Below are 8,491 nucleotides of genomic sequence, written 5' to 3' on the forward strand. Positions count from 1 at the left end.
TATCCCCACTGCTATTTAACATTGCCATGGATCCTCTGATTTGTGATCTTCAGAAAAACGGTAAGGGCTTCACATTCGGATCAGATGGTCTTATTGAGCAAATCTCCGCTCTCGCCTTTGCTGATGACATCGCAGTACTTAGCAGCTGGGAAGGAATGAGTACAAATCTGAAAATCATTGAAAAGTTCAGTAAAACAACAGGATTAAAACTTAATGTGAAAAAGACACATGGATTTTATATCAGTCACCATAAAGATAAAATCCTGATTACCTGATTATGTGGCGGCCAAGCGTTCATAGCAACGTCGCTTTTTGATCCTTCGATGTCGGCTCTTCCTATCATTGTGAAGCAGAATTCACCAAGCGTTGGATTGGTTACCCACTAATAGGGAACGTGAGCTGGGTTTAGACCGTCGTGAGACAGGTTAGTTTTACCCTACTGATGAACCGCAGGTTCAGACATTTGGTGTATGTGCTTGGCTGAGGAGCCAATAGGGCGAAGCTACCATCTGTGGGATTATGACTGAACACCTCTAAGTCAGAATCCCCCCTAAATCGTAACTATACCACAGTGCCGTGGAGCCTCGGTTGGCCTAGGATAGCCAGCCTCTCTCGAGGGCTGGTGCGTAGAGCCGCTCGCTTGGGGACCGGAGCACAGACGGAAGGGGGCCGCCTCCATCGCCCTTAGTGCACTGCATGTTCATGGGGCACCCGGTGCTAAATCATTCGTAGACAACCTTATTCTGGGTCAGGGTCAGGGTTTCGTAAGTAGCAGAGCACCTACCTCGCTACGATCTATTGAAAGTCATCCTCTGAGCCAAGCTTTTGTCTCTCCTTGCGTGGGTGCCTGCGGACCCCCTCCTCCACCACACTCAGGGGTGGGTCCCTCTGCCGCCAGGCTGGTGGGAGGGATACGGTGGGGATAACACGGGCCTGCGGGAGGCCGCCTCCACCACGTGCCCTCTGGCACGGGGGCCTCCCGTCCCTGCCCCTCTGGGGTGCGGTGACGGGGGCCACCATCCCTTGCAGGTCGGCAGGGTAACCAGATGTCCTGGGCCAGCCGGGCCTCCCCTTCCCGCTGCTCCCAGGCAAGTCAAGCAGGGAGCCGAGCAGCGGCAGCCCCAGGGAAGGAGCCTCACGAGCGGCTGCCTCAGAGTGCCTGTCCACCCTCGGCCGGACTGCAAGGGCGACTGGGTATGGCACCCTCCCAGGCCATCTGGGTGCTGGGTCGTCCCAGGCTATCTGTTCGCTTGGCTGCACGACCAGATGGCCCTGTGGGCCGGGTGACCACATGACCCTGCGGGCAAGGTGACTAGATTGCCCTGTGGGCTGGGTGACCAGATGGCTGGCCTGCCGGCCGGCTGGGCTACCTCCAACTTTTGTCCTTCCCCAGAGCTCTGTAAGCCCCCACTACGTGGGGGCTTAATAGTTGAAGAAAATGGGCTTCCCAGGCAGGCCGGCGGGGAGAGGACGTGGCCTGGGCTTAACCCTCCTTGGTTCCAGCCGAGGGTCCGGGCGCTGGGGACGGGGTTCCACCAGGGCCCGGGGAGGCTCTCCCCGGCCTGGCTAGGGTTTGGAAGCTGTGACCAGGCCCGGGGTTCGTGCTCTGTCCCAGGGATCCAGGGTGCGGGAGCCCCCCGTCCTGCAAGCCAGCCGAGGGTCTGGGTGCTGGGGAAGGGGGTCCACCGGCACCCGGGGAGGCTTTCCCCGGCCTGGCTAGGGTTCGGAAGCTGGGACCGGGACCGGGGCTCGTGTTCCGTCCCAGGGTGCAGGAGCCCCCCATCCTGCAAGCCAGCCGAGGGTCCATGCGCTGGGGACGGGGGTCCACCGGGGCCCGGGTAGGCTCTCCCCGGCCTGGCTAGGGTTCGGAAGCTGGGACCAGGCCCGGGGCTCGTGCTCCATCCCAGGGTGCCAGGGTACGGGAGCCCCCCGTCCTGCAAGCCAGCCGAGGATCTAGGCTCTGGGGGCGGGAGACGGGGTCCACCGGCGCCCGGGGAAGCTCTCCCTGGCCTGTCTAGGGTTCGGAAGCTGGGACCGGGCCCAGGGCTCGTGCTCCATCTCAGGGTGCGGGAGCCCCCCATCCTGCAAGCCAGCCGACGGTCCGGGCGCTGGGGACGGGGGTCCACCGGGGCCCGGGAGGCTCTCCCTGGCCTGGCTAGGTTTCGGAAGCTGTGACCGGGCCTGGGGCTTGTGCTCCGTCCCAGGGTGTGGGAGCCCCATCCTGCAAGCCAGCCGAGGGTCCGGGGGCTGGGGACGGGGGTCCACCGGGCCCCGGGGAGGCTCTCCCAGATCTGGCTAGGGTTCAGAAGCTGGGATCGGGGCTCGTGCTCTGTCCCAGGGTGCAGGAGCCCCCCATCTTGCAAGCCAGCCGAGGGTCCGGACGCTGGGGAACGGGGTCCACCGGGGCCCGGGGAGGCTCTCCGTGGCCTGGCTAGGGTTCGGAAGCTGGGACCGGGCCTGGGGCTCGTGCTCCGTCCCAGGGTGTGGGAGCCCCCCATCCTGCAATCCAGCTGAGGGTCCGGGCACTGGGATCCACCGGGGCCCTGGGAGGCTGTCCCCGATCTGGTTAAGGTTTGGACGCTGGGACCGGGCCCGGGGCACGTGCTCTGTCCCAGGGTGCGGGAGCCCCCCATCCTGCAAGCCAGCCGAGGGTCTGGGCGCTGGGGACAGGGGTCCACCGGGGTCCGGGGAGGCTCTACCTTGGCCTGGCTAGAGTTCGGAAGCTGTGACCGGGCCCGTGGCTCGGGCTCTGTCCCAGGGTGCAGGAGCCCCCCATCCTGCAAGCAAGCCGAGGGTCCGGGCGCTAGGGAAGGGGGTCCACCGGGGCCATGGGAGAGCCCTCCCTGGCCTGGCTAGGGTTCGGAAGCTGGGACCGGGCCCGGGGCTTGTGCTCCGGGCCAGCCGGCCCCAGGGTGTGGGAGCCCCTCATCCTGCAAGCCAGACGAGGGTCCAGGCGCTGGGGAAGGGGGTCCACTGGGGCCCGGGGAGGCTCTCCCCAGCCTGGCTAGGGTTCAGAAGCTGGGACCGGGCCCGGGGCTCGAGCTCTGTCCAGCGGGCCGCGGGGTGCGGGAGCCCCCCGTCCTACAAGCAGGCCGAGGGTTCGGGCGCTGGGTACGGGGGTCCACTTGGGCCTGGGGAGGCTCTCCCTGACCTGGCTCCTTTCAGAAGCAGGGACCGGGGAACGGGGGTGGCTGGCTTTATCCGCTCCGCTGGCTGAGTGGAGGTTTCTGCCCACCCCTATTCAAAAGTACACGATCTTCCTTGCGCATCAAGCAGTTTTCAGGCAACAATAAAAATGTCAAGAAAACTCTGGTGATTAATCTTCCTACTGATGAGAGATCAGAATTTTGTCTAGAGGCAGTTTAGACTCATCATAAAGTAGAGCAGAGGGTTAATGTGCCTGCTGCTGTTTAACAATCAGATCACAGACTGAATATGAGTGAACTATGAGTAGCACAATAAAAAAAATGAAATGTACATCAGAGAGAGGCTTTGGAGAGATGAGCTGCTCTGTTGGAGAGTGGTAGTGAGAAAATTCATGAGGGAGGGGGTGACAAAAAAAGACTTGCACCAGTTGCCACCAGGACTAGAGCTGGCCCTGGCTTTGAGTGGCAACCCCACCCCCGAAGTTCAATTATTGTTGGGCCCCTGTCTATTGTTAAATATCCAATATACTTCCAAACATTATTTTGCCAGTGGCGGCTCCTCTGTTATTGTTGAAAGTCAGCAGAGGCAAGGACATAAGTAAAATGTTAATAAAACGTTTTTATTATCATTTTATTTTGCGTCCTGCAGGCTGCCTGCCAGCCAACCCGAAGAAGGGGCAGGGACAGCCACAGTAACGCTGCAGTTACAGCACCAGGTAAAAGAGGGGAGTGGTGAGCACTGCTAAATGCGCATGGTGGTAGCAACACTGGGATTGGTAGCTGGGAGCCTGCGCAGTGTGCACCAGATTCCTGACGAGGACTTGAGTATCAGGTGGAAGGTGGCAGTCGTCGGAGCAGGTAAGTGAAATTTTATTAATCTTTTTATTGTCTCTTTTTGTGTTCCCACGCTCCACCACTTCATAGTACGAGCGGCCGCTCCTGTATTTTGTTTACTAAACGGCCTTTTGAACTCAGATTGGTAGTGGTCTGGTTCCTATATCCTGCTGCAGGAACCCATTACAAAATGCTTTAGCTGACATATTGGACTTAGCCCTTGGCATAAGGAGTACCTATGGAAAAATGCTGGTGATGGCATACCGGTTAAGTCTTGGCATATGGGTAACCCATTGCAAAATGCTGGCAGTAACAATTCTGGAGATAATTCTTGTACTTGGGGAAACTATGGCATATTGTATGGGGGCAGGGAGAGAAGAGAAACTGCATCTACTCCAAAAATACATGGTTTGACATACTAGTGTTTTTTTTTTTTTTACATATTGGGTGGCCGTTGCTATGCAGAGACAGTCAAGGGCACATTATATATAATTCTTGGAATAAGGGGACACCCAACATTTGTATGGGGGCATGCATAACAAAATTCTGGCCCTGGCACAAGGTAGGTAATTACTGACAGACGAAGGCATTGACTGCACATTTTGAAAGCATCTAGATGAAGTCCTGGGGAACATTTCCCTTCACTCAATTGGCACATCATAAGAATTCTTAAATATTTAATGACTGTCTTTTCAGAGACCAAGGGGTGAAAATGTTGCTTTTTAATATACTATTTAACTTCACTTTTTTTCAAACCATTCTTCAGCAGAATAATCTCCCTCGAACACGACAAGAAGAAGTTTGGCACACTCACTCATTCATTGGAATTCAGAGCAAACATAAAGCCCCAGCACTTACAGAAATCACCAGCCACCACTGTATAAGAAATAATGTCAGATGCAGAATTGTCAGCTCACCCACAAATTGTGGATATTGCCCGCTTTTGTAAGCGAACACCTGCACACCAGGAAATTTACCATTTCCATCCCCAGTTAACTTCGTCTAGCGAGTAACATGATCAAAAGGGTATCAGAAATTTAGAGACCCTCTGCCACTAAATGACTTTGAAATCCTTTAATCAGAATAAATTGCTGTGTGCTGAGGCTTTGGAGGAGGGAAGGAAGGGAGAGGTACTAGGTAATAGAAGGAGGTGTTGGGGAAGTGAAACTGAAGCAGAAAAGAATAGCTGGGGCTGCAGGATGGGTAGCGGTTAATTTGTAAACTTATGAGTGCTGGTGCCCAAAGCTCTGCAATTAAATGTCAGCGTGCCCTATAATAAGTCTGCATGGCCCTAAATCCACCTAATGCCTATTTAATCCACAACCGGCACTCCCTCCCTGTTTATCTCACTCACATCCCTGCTTTCTGCCTTTGTGACTTATTTTCCGTTCTTCTCTTGCTCCTTCTTTTCCTTTGTGTTGTTTTATCTTACTTTCCCTCTTTAAATGTCTGATGCGGAAAAACCAAAGTGCCGACCCCCACAAATGAGTGCCGGTGGCCCCCACTGGCAACCACTAGCTTAAATTAAGCGGTTGGTAACGTTTTACAAGTTCAGGTAACATAGTCGCATTACCCAGGACAGAAGGGTTACTTGTTCTTAATACACATCATTAAGAGGTCACAGGCTTCCATTTCCAAATTTAGAAATATTTACCATTTCCTCAATTTGATTACTTGTTCCAATTCCCCAAGAGGGAGCATTTACATGTACCCACTTGCCATGATTAAGGAGAGTCATGTGTCTATTTTACAGGATGTGTATGTACAGTGGGCATAGCCCAGTATGTAGGGGTTATGTGTTCCCATCGTCTAGGATAAAGAAGTCACGATTAACCATTTGCCAAGATACAGAGGCGGGCTGGGTATGCAGTGTGTTAATTACTGTCTCTTAAACATATACAATGAGCATGACACTCACAGTGCTACCTGTAGAAGTGTACAAAAACTTTGTACTGCAGTGGAAAGTGTGGTGTCTGGAGTTTTATTTTCTATGGGAACTCTGGGTTCTAGATTGTGATGGAAAACAGGCAGTTAAGAATGTACTGTCAGTTGAGAGAAACGGAAATCAGAAGTGGATATGTGCCTGCCCTCTAATAAACTACTTACCTTAACCTACGTGTCCTGTCGAATCTACAAGTTGGCCACAAGGATGGGATATGAACTCACCCTGCTACAGTACCAACATACACACACTTGCGAGATCACGCTACATGCCCTACGTTGTGGCCATATTGGATTGGGGAGCGGCGTGTTACAGCAGGGCGTCACTTCAGGGACCTTGGATAGATCAAAGAGCCTTAGGCATTACTCCAGACCCCAGCAGTAAAGAACAGTTTTTGTTGTTTAATGAGTCAGAATCTGGAATTGAAGCAAAGATGTGGAAGGAGTTTCCCAACAAATGTTCGAGTACAATGGGAAAACTTGAGGGATTTTCACTCAAAACTGTGCTCAAGGGAAATGCTATGCCAATTACTCATACAGTAAGGAATATACCACCGAGTGTGAGAGAGCAGGTTGGTAGTGAGTTGGAGAAGTTTGAACATAGTGGAATCATCACAGCTGTGGAGTGTGTGGAATAGTTGGCGCCCCTTGTGGTAGCTAGGATGGCCAACGGGCAAATAAGATTATGCGTAGACCTGAGGGACTTAAATATAAACATAGTGATAGATAAGTTCCCGTTGCCATAAATCAAACAGATGTTGGCAAAAACCAAGGGTAAGAGGTGGTTTTCCATGATCGAGTTTATCTCAGGTTTATCAGATGCTGCTCAATCCTTCTAAATAAAAATGTTACTGCCTTTATCACACTTTTTTGTTATTACAGGTATGTGTGCATGTGGTTTGGGCAGGCCTCTGCAGGTACTGTCTTTTTAAAACTGGATTCACAAGTTGTTCAGGGAACCCAAGGATGTGACATATTTTCAGTATACTAGTATAGTCTTAGGCAGAGATACACAGGAGCATCATAAGAGGTTGAGAACTATTTTAAGAAGATTGGCTGAGGTTGGGTTGACTGCCAAATGAAAGAAATGTAAATTCGCTGTGATATTGTCCACATACTTGGGACATTAAATGACTCAAGCGGGTTTACACCCCAGAAGGATATTATAGAGTCACTAAGGGATGGCCCTGCACACACTTGCAAGGAGGAGGTGAGATCTTTCATTGGTCCTCTCGAAATGTTATTTTAAGTTTGTAAAGAGTTTTGCTGGGAAAATTTACAGATTAAGGCAATTGTTGAAGAACAGGAAGGAGTTTGTGTGGAATGTGGAAATACAAAGGGACTTTGAAAGTACTAAGGAGGAGATTTGCACTGCTGTCTATTTACAAGGATTCGATGCGTCACCTCTTAGCAAATTAACTATGGATGCGAGCGGTAAAGGGTTAGGCACAGTCTTGTCACAGATTTCAGAAAAGAGTGGAGCGTACTGTATCTTTTGCATCTCAATCTTTATCACCTACTGAAGAAAAGTATTCAGTGATGGAGAGGGAAATGTTGGCTTCTGTCTGGGCCATAGGGAAGTTTAGACAGTATCTGTGGGGGTCTAAATTCTCCTTGTGTACAGATCATAGACCATTGGTTAAAGTTTTGACTCTCAAAGGGTCTCCTATAACTTCTCCCTGTATTGCTAGAATGTCCTTGTAACTCCTTCACTAAACTTACAATGTTGAGTATTTGCTGGGGATTAAGAATAAGGTTGCTTTTTTGCCCTGGAAGGTGTCTCATCCCGGGCTGCCACACACAACGGGGGGGGGGGGGCTGAAGCCCTTTGAGTCCAATGGGTGTTGCGCGCCTGAGCTCGTAGTACACCTAGAGTTAAAAAAGCCCTTGCTGCTCTTTTGCTGTCCTTCCCCTCCTCTGAACGGCCGGATCAGCCCTCCTGTGGAGGTAGGTGGAGAGGGTGGGGCCTCCCGCTCAGTCGGATCGTGGCCCCCAAACCCCTGAGGATTCTCGTCTCGTGGCTGCAAAACTCAGATGCCTCTGGGGCCAAGCCGATGCTGCTTGAAGTTGAGCCTTGACCTGAATTGGGTGTGTAATCTCGCTGCTCTTGACCCGATGCGGGGGATCTCTACTCTGGGGGGCCAGGCTTCCGCTCTGTAGGATCACGGCCCGAACCCAGTGGGGGGCCTCTAAAAATCAGTTGCTTCTGGGGCTGGACCTGCAGAAATCGGGCCCCTTGACGTAGCTTCTGCCTCCTCCGCTTGAGCCGATGCCCCTCGCCTCTCGGCCAACTCATGCCTTGATCTGGGTTTGGGTGCATAGACTCGCTGCTCCTGGCACGGATGCCTCTGTGGATCTCTGACCTGGTCTTCGGCATGTAGACTCGCTGCTCCTGACCTGGATGCCGCTGGGGATCTCTGCTCCGGGGGGCGAGACTGTTCAATGTCAGGCTGGTGGTGCTCTTAGTGGGTAGCAGGCCCGGTTCTAGCGGGTGGGCCAGGCCCACCCAAACATGAGCCTGGCCCACCCAAACAGGAATCTTGGCCCTCGCAGTGAGGGCTTGAAGGCAG

General features: G+C 52.8%; 1 pseudogene; it reads left to right on the forward strand.

The window, feature by feature from the left end:
- Nucleotides 1-827, forward strand: part of LOC146872008 (28S ribosomal RNA) — a 2,556-nt pseudogene extending 1,729 nt beyond the window's left edge.
- The last annotated feature ends 7,664 nt before the right edge of the window (nt 828-8,491 follow it).

Source organism: Triturus cristatus, chromosome 1_1, assembly GCF_964204655.1.
Source record: "Triturus cristatus chromosome 1_1, aTriCri1.1, whole genome shotgun sequence".
Lineage (NCBI taxonomy): Eukaryota > Metazoa > Chordata > Amphibia > Caudata > Salamandridae > Triturus > Triturus cristatus.